General features: G+C 42.4%; 1 pseudogene; it reads left to right on the top strand.

The window, feature by feature from the left end:
* The first annotated feature begins 401 nt into the window (after positions 1 to 401).
* LOC147453703 (uncharacterized) lies at positions 402 to 17,224 on the top strand (annotated as a pseudogene).
* Positions 17,225 to 19,930: the final 2,706 nt, after the last annotated feature.

The raw sequence follows: 19,930 nt of genomic DNA, 5'->3' as shown, positions 1-19,930 counted from the left end.
CATACATCCTTGCTCGTGGCAATGTAAAATCATACAAACTGTCTATAAACATTAACTGTAACATTAAAAAAAGAACAATTTCTAATCAAGTCTAGAAGAAGATCGCACCATGTAGAATAGCAAATTTGCAAACTTGCCATGGTCTCAAAGTAACCAAGTTGATGAACTAAAGAAACCACAAAACCAAAGAAGAAGTAGGTGCCCGAAACGAGTTTTTTTAGGTCTCATTGACCCGAATCTCAAGTGATGCTGTTTTGTCTATGAGGGGAAAAGGCGCGCATGGCAAGTGGAAGAGAGAGATGGAGAGAGAAAAGGATGTCCCATGTGGGAAAAGATTTTTCCATTCCTCCTATTTCCAGTGCGCAGGCGTGCAAGGTTGCTCTGAAGGAAGATGCGAGGCCATGGTTGGACAAGGGGTGTGCACAGGAGGAGGCGAACCAGGCTTCCGAGAGGAGATGAAGGTCTCTCTCTCTCTCTCTCTCTCTCTCTCTCTCTCTCTCTCTCTCTCTCTCTCTCTCTCTCTCCCGCTCGCGCTGCTTTGGAATGGAGGCTCCAAGAATAAGATGAAGACGCAAGTTGCAACAGTGCAGGTTGATACAGCTCGTGGGGAGATGAGCAAGAAAGGAGCATCTGTATGCGACTTGTTGCCTGACACATCACGAGTAAATTTCAATGGAGGACTCGTTTTTGCCGGCGGCAGGTTTCATGAAGTCGTTGTGCAACAAAGGAAGCAGCCAGATATATGGTGGTTTGGGGATGATTGCGTAGAGAAAGGACAATACCATTTGAGAGAGCTCTCTTTCTGTTATGTTCGGGGGGATATCCAGGACCTTGGACATCGTGGAAGATCTCATCATTGTGGGTTGTCTAGCTCCATGTGAGAGTCTGCTTGGTACTCGCAGAGACGAAAAGCGGCGTGAGCGACAGACACAGTTTGTCCTCAAGGGAACTGGAGCGAAGCGGGAGGGCTTACTTTCTCCAAAGAGAGAGAGACGGAATCTTCCGCACTAATTAATTAATGTTTGTAAAGCTGGACCGAGAAGAATAATAGTAGCACTATGATATGGTAACATTGAACACATCCAACCACTTAATCAAGTGATGGAAACCATGTATAGTTCGCAATCAATTCTTTCTCACACCATTTTGATTAGGTGAACACCACAACAACACAATACTATACATGATTCTTCATCTAATACCTTGGCTTAATAGTTTTGAATATTTGGAAAGATGGCATAGCCTTTTCAACTTAGCTCCAACGAAGAAATCAATATTTATCGCTCCATTGTGGCCATTAGTTGATACGATACATGGTCTTACATAGTACTTTTTCATAGCAAACTTTAATAATTTTCCACATGCATAATTTTTTCAGTAGTTTGACTCCCTTAGAGAATCCGTTATCCACACAAACTTGTCTATGGTTAGTACTACATGACATACACAAAAGATTTCACGAATTTGGCTTAAAAAGGAACATAGATTATCTTTATGGAAAATCTTTTTTAAAGCTTGACTTGCATAGAAAATGGTTTGTCTCGCACACCTTTACTCACACCCCTTTAACTTTTTGAAACAATAAATATAACATATAAGCCTACACCTAGTAACTTTTCTTACTAAGCCTATGACTTGTCAACACAATAACCTTTACAATAGCTAGCAATTCGGTGAGATACATTAGCACATCAGTTTGGCTATACTCCATACTACATATTATACTTTACATATAATCTTAGTCAGCAAGCTTAAACATTTTGCAACATGTTGTGAAATGTTAAATAACTACTTGACTCTAGTGGAGAAAGTCTATAAACCATATGGAAGGCCAAATTGTGGAAGCCATGAAAGAAGAAGTTCGAGAAGATGGTGTGTCTCTTCTCCCTAAAGAGATGGTATCACGGTAAGGCTTTGTCCTCTCAACCTATAGGTTGTGAAATTCAATCCCCCTTTGAGTCACCTCTAGAGGGACATCTTGTGCTCAGTTGGTGTTCACGTTGCTAGGGCTCTTACCCTTGGACATTTGAGTGCATCCTCCTCTTGGGGTGAGTCACTTGAGGAGAAGGTTCCTAGCTGGTTGCTACAAGTTCTCTCCATCGTTCCCATCATGTGATGCATCAATTACGTGGACATTGATGGTATGCAGCCTTGCTTGACCATGTTATGTCTAATATTTGTAAGGGATAAGCACATCCCCCTGTGGGACCTCTCGTGCATAAAAAAAAAGATGGTATGTCTCTCATAATATATTGAAGTTCACTTCTTTGATGATATTGAAGATGAAGAAGATACCACTCACAAGAGTTAGTATTCCATTATTTTGATTATATGTCTTTTTGAGTTGATGTATGGTCGAAAACATGTAATGTCAATTGAGGATGTAATTCCCACATGGAATGTATTATCTTGGGAGGATGGAATGAGTAGGGAAGGCCTTGTTGCTTTGTGCACTATAGTACCTATCTTCAAGTCCTGGGATCCTAGGGAGACTAGGAACTAATGCACTATCATGATTGAAAACACATTGGTAGGGTTGTACGTATCCATCCTTTAGCAATATAAGTTGAGTAGATGGGAAGAGAGAGAGGGTGTATGGGCATTAGGATAGGCACGTTTCAGGAGAGCTTTCTCTACTCTTGATCATATTTTGACACTTAGAGACATTATTGGGGAGGGGAGATCATGTGGGAGACTACTCTATTGTTTCTTTGTGGATTCGGCAAAGCCTTCAATATAGTGCCTAAAACTAGATTGATGCATGGATTACAGGAGATGGGATACTCAAAGAGTTGATTTGGGGGATCGTGGCTCTATACAATTTAGTAGTGGGGCATGTACGCATCCTAGAGGGAATTTTTGATTTGGTTCACTCCACTATTGGGGTGAAATTGGGATGCCTACTCTCACCTACACTACTTGGAATGTATGTGGATGAGGTTGCTAACTACATTGAGAGGGATGGTGATAGAGGACCATAGTTGGTTGGGACATGGATCCTAATATTGCTATATTCTGATGATATTGTTGTATGTTGATGATATTGTGTTGATTTCTAACTCCCCAGAGGGGATGCAACGTCATTTAGATGCTTTGTACACAATTACCCATACATTGGATTAGATATATCCACAAGGATTATAACAGTTTTGGTCTCATACGTCATTTTGGCCTTTTGAAGATGTTTAATATAACATTTCATTTCATTTTGTTTCTCTCGCCTCCTTTAGACCACTCTTTCATGCATCGTTTGCAGACATCTCTCTCTCTCTCTCTCTCTCTCTCTCTCTCTCTCTCTCTCTCTCTCTCTCTCTCTCTCTCTCTTCCTTCGTTTTTTTGGGCCAAAAGACAAGAATAGCAAGAAAATGAAACAAAGTCTTTTGCAATTCCTCTAAATCTTATTGCGACATTTTGAACATGCTTTCTACGCTTGGAACCTGTGTCATTATGTGTGGAGCCTCTTGAAGCAAAAATCTCTAGCGTCCACTCCACACTATCTCGCACGGGCGGCTTCAAATGGGATCGACGATTGAGGTGATCCGGACCGTTAGATGCACATTTGTAAATTTGGGACATGTGGTGACTTCGGGGAGAAAAGTAAATTCGGGTAGGCTTCTAAATTCGGGGCAGTCCACACCCCATGTCTTGAACCCGCGACCTCCCCACTGCGATCCATGTGCGCTAACCACTACACTCGCATGCGTTTGTTGAAATATAGGGGATTTGCGTATGTCATATTGTAAGTGTGGGTCAATTAGTAAATTCGGATAGACTAGTAAATTCGAGGCAATTGTCAAATTTGACGGTCCACAATTGGCACCCCCCGTGTTTTCCTCCTCCACCATTGATCCCATTTGAGCATGCCCGTGTGATATACTGATGAGGCTAGCGTCCCTGCATCCGCTACATTTGGTGCAAGAGATGGCAGCTTCTAAATGAAGCCAGTGAGTGAGATCCTACTCCGAGAGAAGGCTTCTCCTGCCATCAAGCTCTCGTGCACGCATGTGAAAAACAAAGAGGGGGCCAAGAGAGGGCCCCATTGTTCATGCGCGTGCACGGATGATTGGAGGGCTCTTTGCCCTCCTCTTTTTTTTCCAATTCCACAAAAAGAATACGTAGCGCCTCTCCATGATTTTAGGGGGGGAAAAAAGGCAATAGCCTATGAGAATATTTTGAGATGAAGCTCTCTCTCTCTCTCTCTCTCTCATTCTCTTGTGTAGCCAAGGCTAGCAAGGGGCTATGGCAAGGTTGTTGACGGGAGGGGTGATGCAGAAAAGGGGGGGAAAGTAGAATATGAGAATCTTTGTGGAGGTGCAATAGAAAAAAAAGCGGGGGGCTAGAGCTTCTTCATCGTTTGTGTGCACACGGATGATGGGGAGGCTCTAGACCCCCGCCTTTTTTAAATGGAAAAGATCCATTGAAGCCCATTGGAAGGTATGAGTCCAAAAAAAATGCACAAGCTTCTATAAGGCCCAATAGAAAGATATAAATATGAAATTTTGAGGAAAAAATGGGGGCAAGAGGAGAAAAAAATGCAGGGTCCTGAGCCTCCCCATCATCCACACACTTGCGGATGATAGAGGGGCTTTGAACCCCTCGCCTTTTTTTTTTGTTGCACCTCCGGAAAGCCATGCCCCCTATGGAAGATGCTTTTTTTTTTTTGGTTCAACATCATCCTTCTATTTGCCTATGTACGCACTTTTGTGATGGGAAAAAAAGAGGAAGGCCAAGAGCCCTCCCATCATCCGCGTACGCACAGAGGATGGGGGGCTCTTGGACCCGTCTTTTTTTTTAGAGAGAGAGAGAGAGAGAGAGAGAGAGAGAGAGGTGGCAACATGTTGACGGAGGCATTTGAGCATGCCAGGAAGAAGTTTCTTCTCTCTCATGTGACGAGGAACATGGCCAACATAAAACTTGACACTCTCTGATGTGTCGACTCCATTGAGTCTTTCCATCTTCAGGGATTTTGACAATCAATACTATAAACCTTGAACTCGTTCACAAAAACCCTAAAGTCCTTATAAGTGAAGCAACAATGGTATCTGCCACTAGCTTCTAATTGAGCAGTAACATATTGTATATGCAAAGCTATGCTAACCCATAACATGCTTGTAACCCAGCTTTTAAGTCTAACTACATCTTGTGTAAGCACTTTGGATGCAGTTTCATCAAGAGGGGTTGGATGTGTTGTTGATTTGGGCGACTGATTTTATACCATGTTTCTTGTTTTTATTTATTTGAAGCATTTACTTTGACACTCGCACACGCGCACCACCCACACACACACACACACACACAAAGAGAGAGAGAGAGAGAGAGAGAGAGAGAGAGAGAGTAGCAACTAGATTTCCTTTGCTTCTCTCCTGTAGGCAAATGACATCTTTTGTGTCGAGACTCAACGCATCGTGAAAAAGTTGCACAAAAGGATAGAAGAAGCACATTCACCACTGCTCTATTTTCTCCTCTTTTTGGATAAAGAAAATTATCATTCCAGCACTTTGAAACGAACCATCTAGATTTCATACGATATTTTGAGGTGGCACATCAATGAGGATCTTTTTTACCCTCTTAAAAATGTTTGTTGACATAATTGATCTCAATTCCAAGCTCCTCTCTGGCTCCTTCATCTTGATATAAGAGTGCAAATCCATGAACATCATAATAGAGGTGATATGATGTTCAATCTTTTAGACATGCTACTAGCTGTTTAGATTTCCATCTCATAGGTGAACTCATTCTTTTTATTGGTTTCCTAGAAGAGCCATTTTCATCCTCCTCTATGATAATAATCCCAAAAATCCCTTTGCAACTTGTTGAAGGGTGATTCATACTATAGGGATTAGAATCTGTGATAGAGCCCTCTAAGAAGACAAATGGGAAGCTAGTCTGTCTCTTTGAGTACATTGTTCCCATCAAGCATTGTATGCAAACAAGATTTCCTTATTCCTTTTCAATTATCTATACCAATTCTCCCAAATTTTTTATGTGTCAAGTTTGATGCTACATTCATGTTTCATGTTGTTGCTTTAATGTGCAATAACATTGTAGATCATCATGTATTTTGTAATAATAAGATTGAAATCTATTTGTTATTCCATGATGCTCCTTGTGAAACAAAAACTATTTCTACATATTTTTACACACACTTGGAGCCTCAAGCATTGCTAAACAAGGACTCATACAATGATGATTCTAAAGCCTTACTAGTAGCCTGTGTAACTATAACCAACATTACCTTTATTACCCATAAATGTATCTATATTGAGTAACATGTAACTATAACCAAAATTACCCATATTACCCATAAATATACCTATACTGAGTAATATTCCTAACTGCATGGTCAATGCACAACCACTTTGCAAAAAGTAAGCCTAATTATATGGTCAATGCAACCACTTTGCACAAAGTAGATACCCAGAGGCATATCCTTACCATTTGGAATTCTAGATGCAAGATCCTCTTGACCCCCCCCCCCCCCCCCCCCCACACACACACCCCTTTTCACCCAGCCCACAACCACATGCATGGCATCTTCCACCTTATCGTGAAACATTAGATCATATTTCTCTATCAAGGTAGAGTAGATTAACACACAGAAATGTATTTCATAGCCTTTTTCTATTAAAATACATCTCTATTTCTATCAATGTAGAGTACATTAACACATAGAGATGTATTTCATAGCCTTTTGTTATAATAAAATGTGAGTTGAATTGTGTGACTGATGCATTGAACCTAAGTCTTCTATCTAATCTAATCCCTGCCTTATATCATTTGAAACCGCCGGGGCATTTTTTCCCTCTTTAGGAGGTTTTTTTCCCCGTGCATTGTATATACGCCCATCACTCTAGGGTTATCTATCTTTCCATTGCACACTAAGTAACACACTCTCTATTGTGTGCCTTGAGCTTCCTTCGTCTTCTCCAAGCTGTGTGTGTTTCTGTGCAACCCTAATTCCAACAATTGGTATCAGAGCAGGTCACGCCCTCCCGGGCTTAGTTGCCAGCTTCTCCAGCACACGCCTGCTCACTTTCTCCGATTTCAGTGAGCTTTGGTGAGCGATCGCTCAGAATTTTGATTTGGGCTCATTTCGGTCTCCGTTTCCACTACAGGCAGTACTGCACAGGCTATTTTGTCATTTTGTGCAGAATTTATGTCAGTGCCGTTTTCTGCATAACAGGTGCCTTATAGTCTTCTACGGTTTGTGCTATATAGCACAGGTTGTTCCCGCTCCATTTCTCTTATTTTCGGGCAGTTTTCACATCAGGTGCAGCATTTACCATGGCTGACAACAACAACACAGATGTGTTCAAGATGTTTGCTACTGAGGACAGGTTGGATGGGGACAACTACCCTATGTGGGCTTATATGATGCAACATGTTCTTGTGTCAAAGGGTGTCTGGAACATTGTGCAGGGCATTGATGTACGTCCTGGTTCTGAGGATGTAGGCGATGTTGAGGATGTTGCAGGTCTTGCTGCAAGGATTGCAGCTGTTAGAGTTGTTTTGCCTACGATAGAACAAGCTCGTTGGGATGTTAAGGATGCGCAGGATCATGCATTGATTGCGTTGTCTGTGAAGCGCACCATTGTTCCTCACATCCGTTCAGCAAAATCTGCAAAACAGGCTTGGGATATTTTAGCAGGTCTTTATGCAAGCCGCAATGAGGCTAAAATTGCTTTGCTGCGTAAAGAGCTGGAGTCAAAGATTATGCATGAGGAAGATGATATGGACACTTTCCTTGCTAGTGTCAAGGATATCGATGAGCAGCTTATTTCTGCAGGTGAAGTCATTTCAGACAGTTCCCTTGTGCAGACTGTTCTTGATGCCTTACTAGATTCCTACCAGGCTTTTGCTAGTACTTGGAGACTTATGACCTAAGGAAATCCTGAAGTTGTCAAGTTTGATGTATTATGCACATTGCTGTTGCAAGAGTCACTTTCCATAAAAAACAGGACTAGGCAGCGTGCAGTTGAACAGGCTTTTATTGCTTCTCAAAGAAAGGGTGGTAACAATAATGCAGCCACTTCTTATGGTTTTGCTGCGAGCGGCAAAAATTCTATTCCTAATGCTTCTGCTAGCAGTACTTCGTCTGGAAATTCTGGTGATAAGGGCAAAAAGAAGATGCGTTGCCATTATTGTAAAGCCAATGATCACTTGATCAAGTCGTGTCCTAAGTTGAAGGCCAAAGAGGCTAAGAAGAAAGAGGGTGGTTCCACTGCAAATGCTGGTTCCACTACAAATGCAACCATTGCTAAGTCTTCTGTGAAAGGAGACTGTAATGCTGATGTTGATGCAGAATGGGATTTTAGCGCAGAGTGCACTTACATCCTGCTGTCCATGATGCATGCTTGTCAGTTGCTGCAGATTCACATGTGTGGTATTTTGACAGTGGTGCTACAAAGCACATTACCTCACATCGTGAATTGTTTACCTCTCTCGAGTCTGTCCCTCATGGGAATTGAGTCACTTGTGCCAACAACGCCTCTTATCCAGTTCAGGGAGTTGGAAAGATTGTGCTCACTGCTGCTAATGGCAGTTCCTTCACACTTGTTGATGCACTTTATGTACCTGGGATCAAGAAGAATCTCTTGTCTGTATCCGCACTTGCTAGACTTGGACTTGTAGTCAAATTTGTGGATGACAGATATACAATTCATGATCTCAGTTTTGGTGATGAAATTGTTGCATCTGGCCTTTTGTGCCGTGGGCTGTATAAGCTCACTTTGTATGACAAGTGTGGACAAAATTTTGCAAATGCTGTTGCAGATTCAAGGGCTATTTCAGATGCAAAACTTTGGCATGCACGTTTTGGTCATTTGAATTTTGCCAGTTTGCTGCGTTTGCAGAAATTTGATATGGTTGCTTCTTTGCCGCCTCTTGAAGGACCTATCAAACATGTTTGTGAAGGCTGTATTTTGGGTAAGATGCAGCGTTCTAAGTTTCCAAAGGATGGTTCAGTTCGGGCCACATGCAGGTTGCAGCTTGTGCATAGTGATGTTTTTGGGCCCATGCAAACTCCGTCCTTGGGCAATTACCTGTACTTCGTGACTTTCATTGATGATTACTCCAGGCATGCATGGGTATTTCCTCTTAAAGCGAAGTCCGAAGTTTTTATATGCTTCAAACAATTTCTGGCTATGGCTGAAAATGTCTCGAAATGTACTATGGGCACCCTCCGTTCCGATCGAGGGGGGGAGTATATGTCTCATGAATTTAATGCATTTCTGGCTAGTCATGGGATAAAACACCAATGTATAGTGCCTTATACACCTCAGCAAAATGGTGTTGCTGAGAGGAAAACAGGTCACTGACGGAAATGGCATGATGTATGGTCAAAAGTCAAGCTTTGCCGCATTCTTTTTGGCTTGAGGCCATTATGTGTGCCACTTATGTACTTAACAGGTGTCCTACAAAAGCTTTGCAGTCTATTACTCCATATGAAGCATGGCATGATAGAAAACCTTCTATTGAGCACATGCGTGTTTTTGGCTGTTTGGCATATGCTTTGGTGCCACAAGTGCAGCGCGGAAAATTGGATGATAAGGCTGTCAAATGTATTTTTGTTGGTTATAGTGCTGAAAGCAAAGGTTACAGGTTGTATCATCCGCAAACAAAACATATTCTAGTTTCACGGGATGTAGTGTTTGTGGAAGATTCTGTTCAGCCCTTGCTGTCATGTACCAGAGACAGTAATGTAAGCTCACAGGACATTTATGACACTTTGTTGCCTCTTTTCAGTGGTGGAAATACGAATGTAAGTTCCAATGAGGCAAATGTACATCCTATGGGGGTTTCTGAAAATGTTTTAGATCAGTCTATTACTGATCCAGATGTACATGATGTACTTGATGAGGAAAGGGCTAAAAATGAGCAGGCTAGAGGTATGCCAAAATGGCTGGTGCACACTTTGTGTGACAGTAAATTGGATGCACCTTTGTCTAGTCGTACTCGTTCAGGCTCTCGCCATGCATCTTATGCATCAGATTGTTATGCTTTGGCTGTGTCTAGCTTACATGATGTTGAGGAGCCTCTGACTTTTCATGAAGCACAAAATTCAAAAAATTGGATGGCTGCCATGCAATCAGAATATGATGCACTTATAGAAAATGACACATGGACTTTATGTGATTTGCCTCCTGGCAAAAAGGCCATTGGTACGAAGTGGGTTTACAAGTTGAAACGCAAGCCGGATGGTGAGTTCGATCGCCATAAGGCTCGACTTGTTGCAAAGGGTTATGCATAGCAAAAAGGCATAGATTATGAAGAGACTTTTGCTCCCACTTGTCGTATGACTACTGTGCGTTTTCTATGTGCATTGGCAGCTCATTTTGGTTGGGATGTACATCAATCAGACATTGTTACTGCTTTCTTGAATGGTGACATATTTGAGGAAGTTTATGTAACGTAGCCTCACGGTTTTGTCATAAAAGGACAAGAGGACAAAGTGTGCAGATGTAAGAAGGCTTTGTATGGGTTGAAGCAATCTCCTCCTGCTTGGTATGAGAAAGCTGACACTCATTTGGTCAAACAAGACTTTCGTAACAGTCCAACAGAAAGCACATTGTATGTAAAGCGTGAGGGTGATGTACTTCTCATTGTGGTTCTTTATGCTGATGATTTGCTGATCACTGGACCAAATGAGAGACACATTGCTGAATTTAAGGCTGATTTGAATGCTACTTTCAAGATGAAAGATTTGGGGCTGTTGCATCATTATTTGGGTATACAGTTTAAGCAGTGTGATGGTGGTATTGCCTTGTGTCAGAAAAGTTACATAGAGACATTGCTATGTAAGTTTGGACTTGAGGATTGCAAACCTATTGCCACTCCCATGGAAACAGGTTTGAAGTTGAGTCTACATGATGCTGGTGATCCTGCTAATGTCACTCTTTACCAAACTGCTGTTGGCTGCCTCATTTATGTATGCAACACGAGGCCGGATATTCAGTTTGCAGTCTCACAGGTCAGCAGATTTATGCATAGCCCAGGGTCTAAGCATTGGCAGGCTGTCAAGAGGATTTTTCGCTACCTTAGTGGCACTTTACATCTTGGCTTGTTTTATCCCAAGGGGGGATCATTGCCGCCAGACTTACATGCTTTTTCGGACTCAGATTGGGCTGGTTGTTTTGACACACGAGTGTCCACAAGTGGTTTTTGTTTCATGCTTGGCAGTTCATGTATATCATGGTTGAGCAAGAAGCAACCTATTGTGGCCACTTCGAGTTGTGAGGCTGAGTACAGGGCAGTCTTCACAGCTACGGTTGAGTGTGTATGGCTCAGACGCCTTATGGCTGATTTGGGTGTTGGACAGGACACTGCCAACACTATCTACACTGACAGTCAGAGCGCATTGGCAGTTGCGAGGAACCCAGTTTTTCATGCTCGCACAAAGCACATTGAGGTGCATTACCACTATGTCAGGGAGAGGCTCTCAGCAGGAGAGATTAGCTTGGCTTATGTGCCAACACAGGACAACCTTGCAGATCTTTTCACAAAGGCATTGTCTCGTGAGAAGCTCAAAGCTTTCCGCAAAGCTTTGGGCTTACTCCCCTTTGTGGACTGATCCTATCCTATACTCATGTGCCAGCTCTCGTTCACCGCATCACTCCAGGGGGGATTTGTTACCATATACATGTGGTAGTGATGTGTGTGAACACACTAGGACCGCCGGGGCATTTTTTCCCTCTTTAGGAGGTTTTTTTCCCCCGTGCATTGTATATACGCCCATCACTCTAGGGCTATCTATCTTTCCATTTCACACTAAGTAACACACTCTCTATTGTGTGCCTTGAGCTTCCTTCGTCTTCTCCAAGCTGTGTGTGTTTCTCTGCAACCCTAAGTCCAACAGACCCTTCATTTTGGTAATATTCTTATGTTGAGAGAAAGGGAGATAGAGAGAGAGGTCTTTTCATGGGCCATATTTGAGAGAGAGAGAGAGAGAGAGAGAGAGAGAGAGAGACCGAGAGAGAGAGAGAGAGGAGAGACCTTATTGTGAGAGAAAGTCGGTTTTGGGTGCTACCAAATATGATGAGAGAGAGAGAGAGAGAGAGAGAGAGAGAGAGAGAGAGAGAGAGAGAGAGAGAGAGAGAGAGAGAGAGAGAAGACCTTATTGTGAGAGAAAGTCGGTTTTGGGTGCTACCAAATATGATGAGAGAGAGAGATATCAATAGATTGCTGATTTTGAGAGCACGAGAGGTAAAGATATATTTGAGGGAAATAAATGAGTCGATGGTGGGCCTTGGTGAAGGAGTTGTAAAATAGGAAAAATAGGTGTGCTTCCTTATAGTGTGTAAGACAAACAAGAAGTGTTGCCCTATAGAGTGTAACCCAAGAAAGTACTTGGGCTATCGATATCATTCAAATTTTTTGAAGCAGTGAAGATACAAACTACCTCGACAAAAGTTCCCGAAGACAAATATAATTTTTGTTACATTGTTGTAAAAACAAAACAATATTCACAAATACACGATAATTTAGCATACATATACGATGCTCCTTGTCTGTCTCTCTCTTTTGAAATATGACAACATTTAACCTCTCTTTTCTCTTTATTTTATTGAATGAAGAAGTGATCACTTTATTATGGACATTTAAGGATGAGATCTGTTATTGAGACTGCATATACATTCATTGGCAGTAGATTTAGTAGCACCTTCTAGCCATAGTTCCTTGTTGATGAACTTGGGTTTGGGAGTATGAGCATATTTCTTGTTTGCTATGTTTTACTTGGCTATTTGGGTTTTCTCCATGGTCTAGGCCTAGAAAAATAGCTATCAGTAGCACGCCCGGTGGGACCCAGCTTGTAGCATTTAGGTGTTCTCGCAAGAAGTTTGTGTCCTAAATGGAAGATAAAGCATCTTTCTTTATATATCAATTTATCTAATTTCTTTTTAAAAATTGCATTTTGTCAACAACAATCTACTGCCATCACCTTGTACATGTAAACTTGGACCCAAGCACCTATAAATCTACATGTAAACTCCAATAAACCTGAGCATCGTGTCATTGTGGAGGACCAGACTTGAGGTCATTTATAAGTCATCATGGGATCATTAGTAGTGATAAGTCAGCCATCAATGCAAGGCTAGGAGATGTTTCTATTTCTTCTTGATGGACAAGAGAGGGTATGTAGGGTTTGTCAAAGTCGACGATGCGGAAGCATACAGACCAAGGGGAGAGAGAGAGAGAGAGAGAGAGAGAGAGAGAGAGAGAGAGAGAGAGAGAGAGAGAGAGAGAGTCTTGAACCAACGAACCATGGCAATAAATAATTGATGTACAATACATTGTGTCACATTTATAATAAATGTGCTTGGACCTCGTGGGTATCACCATTATCTCTGTTCAGTTTTCCTTTGTCTTTGTCTCTTTGTGAGTTCCTGCTTTTGTCTTTGGCTTCAAACTCCCAAGCCAAACAAAGCATTGTGTCACATTTATAACAAATGTGCTTGGACCTCGTGAGTACCGAGGTAGCTAACTGAGTACTGGTTTTGCCGTCCTTGTCAAGCTTTCCTTTTCCGTTGTCCTCTAGCAAGCGCATCTGGTAGCATTTGACTTCACAATCACGAGCCAAACAAACTAACGGCTTCCTTGGGCACTTCGATCGATCATAGGCTACTAATTTAATGTTGGATGATCTTTCCATAGTCAATGATTGGTGTTGGTACACCCCTCGAGGCCCGTGCGGGAACATCTCTATAAGGAAAAAAAAGATTGTCCAAGAGAAGTCGGAGATCCTGTCACTCGGCACCCTCTTACCCAAGGGTCTCAAAAACACTCGGAGCTCAGCTGTTACGGACGGCTCCCCTATTGAGCTTTCTCGACAATCAGCTTGCACTTTAGAATGCATGCAGTTCCCTGGACCGTTTCCCTTCTAGTATCTTGAAATCGCTCTACGCTCGTTTCTTTTGAAGACTAAGTTGTCAATTAGCTATCCACACCATGTCAAAATGCAGCATCTAGGGCCAATAGCAATAGAGTTTCATAACAATGGCACCATTTTTGCTTGCCTGCTTGACTTCGTAACGCCAACGGCAAAGAAAAGGCCAAAGACTATATCAAACTCATTGCCAAAGTGAGGGTTCCATCGCAGCAAGCCAGTTGAACAGGTGAGAGGTGTAGCCATTCAGCCAAGCGTTCGGGGGTGCGGAAGGTGATAAGTCCCAAAAGGAAAAACCTTTCGCAAACCCGCAGCGACACTCTTGGTCTAGAGCGTTCGATACTATATCAAACTCATCGCCAAAAGGCCAAAGACCTTAGCGTTCTAAAATGCACACACAGAGAGAGAGAGAGAGAGAGAGAGAGAGAGAGAGAGAGAGAGAGAGAGAGAGAGAGAGAGAGAGAGCTATAACTAATGTACAATACAATGGGGGTTGTTGAGGGTTTTTTATATACCAACCTCAATAAATTGCCCTACCAAGACTCCGACAAAACTCGTGACTAAGTGACACACAACATTTAATGGTGGGGGGTGAGGGGATGACGGCTCGGAAGTGAACAGTGGGATCTCGAGGCATACTAAACCCATCTCCAAGAAGATTAAACCCAGCCAACGCAAAAATTGAGGCGCGCTAAACTTGGGCCATGCTCTTCCCAAGTTTAGGGGGTATAACTTCTATCCAGGTTTAGTTTTGATGTGACACATGTGGCTACGATTGCACGTGCATTGACTTGGCAACCGCGGATCCCCTCACCACCGCGCATTAAATTTTGTGTGTTAGTCCCCAGGTTGGACAAATAAGTGAAATAAGTACCTAAAAGCCAAACTAAATAATGGGATCACATTGGGCACATTAAAACAGATGGTGGTACCAGCATTTTCAATCCTTGTAGCTGCCGCTACAAATTCTCCTGGGGTCGACTGCATCCGCAATGTCTCCCTCAGGTTTTGTTGAGATGCCTTGGAAAGTGCCTTCTCCCTCTTGGTAGTCGGGGAAGCTTGGACACCAATTATGCAGGCTCTACCATTTGTCCAAGAGAAGCTCTTTTATGAGATGAATGTGACAGGTGAAAATCTACCTTAGTGCCAAGAGTATGAGATGAATGTGACAGGTGGAAATCTACCTTAGTGCGGAGATGTACAAGAAGCTTATTGGGGGACTCTGTGTTGGCCACAAAGCAGAAGCATTAAACCTTTCTGAAGTAAATCTAATCAAGCATTGGAAGTCTTGAAAATCTTTAATGAGATTCTGATTGATAGGATTGAACCAGATGTGAAGGCTTCCAATGCCTTCATCAAGGCACTTTGTTTTGTTGGGAAGCCACATGAAGGATTAGAGGTGCTGGAGATGATGATAGACAAGTCTCTAAATCCTAACCCTGTGAGTCTTACCATGGTGATTGATGGGCTTGTCAAGAGAGGGCAGGTGCTACGCCTTTGGTCGAAGCTGAACAAAAAGTCCGTACCCACTGTAACATTCCAGGAGAAGCTAATCTCTAAGTTGCGTAATGCGGGCAGAGGTGGAGTAAATTCTTGGAGCTCCACATATGGAGGACTCGTAGGCTTCTCGGAGAGGACAAGCTGTAAGATAATAATGATAAGCTGCATTGCATTACCCTCACTAAGTATGTTGATGTGGGGTTTCTTACAAAGCCTTGACAAGCTGTCAAATGTAGCATTATTGCACATTTCAACTGCAAGCTTTACTTAGTTTGGATAGAGAGAGAAAGTTGTTACTGTTCTAAAGAAATTTCTGTTGGAGTTGCATGATTAGTTGTGCTAATTTGGAGCACCCAGCTGGATGATGAGAAGAGAAAACATAGAGATAGCTCTCAGGACAATGAGGATAAAGAAGAAAGGGAGGATCAAGACAGCGAGAAGCCTGAAGTACATTAACCAGAGGGAGTGCAGATACTTTGCCCTGCTCAGGATTCTCTGTTCAGAGGACATGCAAAGATTGATGAGGATGATTGGAATCGGCCATCTAACGCAGAGGATGACCACGGCAATAATGAGATACCATCTGGTGAAGTGACTGCTAGGCTGCTCATCCCAAACAATCAAATTGGTTGCTTTCTTGGGAAAGGTGGCAGAATTATATTGTGAAGATGAGAAAGGAGACCAATGTGCAGATACAAATTTCTAGCAGGGATACTCTTCCTGGGTGTGCTTCCCCTATGGACGGACTTCTGCAGATATCAGGTGACACTATTGTTGTTAGGAGAGCCCTATATCAAGTTTTTGCTCATCCCAAACAATCAAATTGGTTGGTTGCTTAGGAAAGGTGGCAGAACTATCGAGAAGATGAGTAATGAGACTGGTGTGCAGATACAAATTTCTAGCAGGGATACTCTTCCTAGGTGTGCTCTTACGGACGAACTTGTGCAGATATCAGGTGACCCTATTGTGGTGAGGAGGGCCCTATATGAAGTTTCTGCTCGAATGTATAAGTTCTATTATGGGACCGTCCCCAGGGACAACCTCCAAACATGCCTCCTCCTCCTATGCCTCCAAGAGGACAGATGTATCCACCCTCTAATATGCTACCACCCACGTATGGTGCAGGGAACGTTGGTGGTGCCGATTCAAGGCGCAAGAAGTTTTGGACAGATTCTCACAATCATTCCCACATTATGACTTACCTCAACATCATGAGCTTCTGTGAGGGAGGCACGGCATACCTAGCTAGGTACGATTGGGGGCAGGGTATCGCCAGCGTGGTGGGGCGGCCGGTGGTCCCTTGCCCCCAATTGTACCTATCTAGGTATGCGGTGCCTCCCCAGCAGGAGCTCATGATGTTATGCATTGTATGAAAAACACTGAAAAAGGCTCGCTTTTCCTACATAAGAAATTTTCTAAATCTTCTTGTGGGGTATGGAGGCATGGGGCCAGGAGCTTTGTGGTCACAAGGAAGTCATCCGTTTCCTTAGCTAGGTGTATCTCCTATGGACATACCAAAGAGTGGAAAGGAAGAGGATTTTTCAGTTCGTGTTCTCTACCCAATGACAAGATTGGGATGGTCATTGGAAAGGGTGGAAATGCAATCAGACACTTGGCATGATATCACAGGTGCCCGTATCAACGTCGAAGACATTGTCCCAGATGTTGATGAATGTGTCATAGTTATTTCAGCTACTGAGTTTCTTTGGGATCACTCACCAGTTATTGAAGTTGTGTTGAAACTGCTTATCAAAAATAAATGATGGTGGGGATAATGAAGGCCTATTGAGAAGCAGGTTGCTTGTTCCTTCAAGACAAAAGAAGAAATGTCACATCACATAAATGAGAAAGAAAACCACTATCAGCTTCATGTCATTTCACTCACTGAGATTGCAGGCAGAAGGGACCATGCTATGTGATATTTTGAGTGGATGCAAAGCAAGAGATTTGCAAGCTTAAAAGCATATAATAATGCTAGAGCAATAGTACAATACAAAGCTATTGACCATGTCATAAAAAGGGGGTACTGCATTTAAACTTAAACTAAGTGTGGGGTCCTTAGTGTGCTCCATGGCATGCCCATCCACAATGAAGATTGTGTGGAGTCTAGAAATTCATGTTTCAATATTAGATTCGATAACAAAAAAGCATCTTTCATGATTCTATCGAAAGAAATCGAACCAGAATCGTTACTACATACTTGATGAGATGACTACAATAAGTTTTTCTTCTTTAAACCGTTTGGAACTTCAATACCTATATCCATATTGGAAATGGAGTTAGCTTTCTAGAGAGTCTAGTGCACTTCACAACATTCCAAGTTGTTGCAAAAGAAAATGGGCTAGGGCTCATTTTCAAGAAGAATTTTAGGCACAATTGGCAATGGATGGTAGAGGAACACCAGATGTCTGTATAGATGATAGGATATAGCTTATAATTACATGCCGTTTGTCTTAAAGAGGGTTGGTCTGCCTCATGTATAGATCCAGAGAAGCTCACAAATGAGGGATCAACAAATTAAATATTGTTGGAAGAGTGGCAAATGTTGAAGGTAAAAAACTCTTTCTATCAATTTGTAAACACGTCCCTCCAACACTGGAGGAGAAGCATGTCAAGACCCTCTTAACACTAGAGGAGAAACCCAATATATGGGGGAAGGGCACGTTCTCTTTCTAAAATTATAAATCTAGGGAAAGGATAGTGGCACCTCCCCGAGCCATATGCTATGTACGGTTTTTTCCCTTTGTGGGCACAATCATGTGTGCACTTAATGCATATTTATGCATCTTACAACAATTGTTGTATGAAAATGATATTTTCCTTCATGCAATTTGCTAACTCAATACTTCACTTGTTGTGGTGAGGTTGGGAATGGTTGTTGGGAACAATGACACAAAGCCTTGAGATAAAGCTACAACACAATGCAAAAGATACACTACAAATAGTCCTCTCCTCTTTCTAGTATATACATCATCTACTCAATCCCCTTGTCCTCTTTGAGCCCTAAAATGTGGTGACCCTTCCCTCCCATGCATGAACATTAATTCTACTTCACTTTCCACCTTTCACATTTCAACAAATTAGTGTTATTGTTCAACCCCCAAATAAGCCATAAAGTAGAAAAAACCTCAAAACACATTGTGAACTTGCTTTTTCATGTCGTGTCTAAAAAACCGCATGACATCGTGTTTGATAGTGCACATTGCCTTAGATTCAATTTTTTTTGGGTATTTCTTACACACAAACAAAGAGACACACACACACACACACACACACACACACACACACAGAGGTGGGAAGAGGTAATGGATAGGGCAAGGATGAGGACTTGAATCTTACGCTTGGGTTTGAGCATTTGAAAATGTGTGTGTGTGTGTGTGTGTGTGTGTGTGTGTGTGTGTGTGAGAGAGAGAGAGAGAGAGAGAGAGAGAGAGAGAGAGAGAGAGAGAGAGAGGTAGGAAAAGGGGGGGGGTCTCTCTAATATGGACAAGGCTTTTAAGAGTAGATTTGATATCCATCTCTATGAGGAGTTGAGGGTCCCATTTGGGGTTAATACCTCCTTTGCCTCTTTGTTGAAGCACTTTAGCTAGGGGTATAATTTTATGGGTAGATCAGGGAAGTCCACTTACATAGGAATTTTGGCTGATTTGGGGCCTCAAGGATTAAATCCTAGGTACCAATTCAAGACTGAGAGATACATGTTTCTAATTAACCATTGGCTATGGCCTACAATCTAGAGAGCGTTGTTAGCAGTCTCAAAGAAGAACAAATAGTAGTTATTGGACAAGTATTGCACATGCAAAAGCTTAATTTTTTGTTTTCTCATTGCTGCGCTATCCATATTATCTTCAGGGTTTCCATGGATGGTCTTGCCCCATGGAAGAGACCAATCATAGCTCTATCCTTAAGTTGGGCATGCAAGGTTTCAAGGTCTTTAATAAGAATGGTAATCCCACCCTCCTCCTCACTAGTACCTCCTTCATCTTGCTGGTTTTCTACACTAAAGAAGGATTTTCCATCTCTGGTTTTTGGGGAAGAGGAAGAATTAGGGTTATTTCAAGATCTTGGAGACTCTAGAGCCTTCCCTTCCCTCTAATTAGGGTCAACAAATTTAGGGTCCCTTGTTCATGCATAAGATTAGAGTTAAACAGATGATATTGAGGTTGAATAAGGTTACCTTGCTCATGCAGATTTACCATCAAAATGTCAAGAGGACAAGGGGATTCTTGAGCAGCAATAGGTATTTGAACCAAGTGGGGGAAGTTGATGCTTGTGGTGATTGCTCCAACAGGGGGAAGATTAGCCACTGATGCATAAGACATTGGGTTGTCTCTGTTGGGGAGAATGGTTGAAGGTGAGACCTCCAGGCTGATCAACTACCTCATGGAGGAGAAGAGGTCTAGCTTGGTAAAGGGGGTTGGGTACAAAGGATGGATAAGAATTAGGGTTGGTTCTCATGTTCCTCACAGGCGAAGCTCTCATATGCCCATGCTGGGAGCCATGCACAAAGCCATCTCAAAGGGATTCATGAAGCTCCATGTTCCTCCA

This window comes from Adiantum capillus-veneris, chromosome 7, assembly GCF_014529385.1.
Source record: "Adiantum capillus-veneris isolate H3 chromosome 7, ASM1452938v2, whole genome shotgun sequence".
In the NCBI taxonomy this organism is placed as follows: Eukaryota; Viridiplantae; Streptophyta; class Polypodiopsida; order Polypodiales; family Pteridaceae; genus Adiantum; species Adiantum capillus-veneris.
This window is presented reverse-complemented; position numbering and strand designations above follow the sequence as displayed.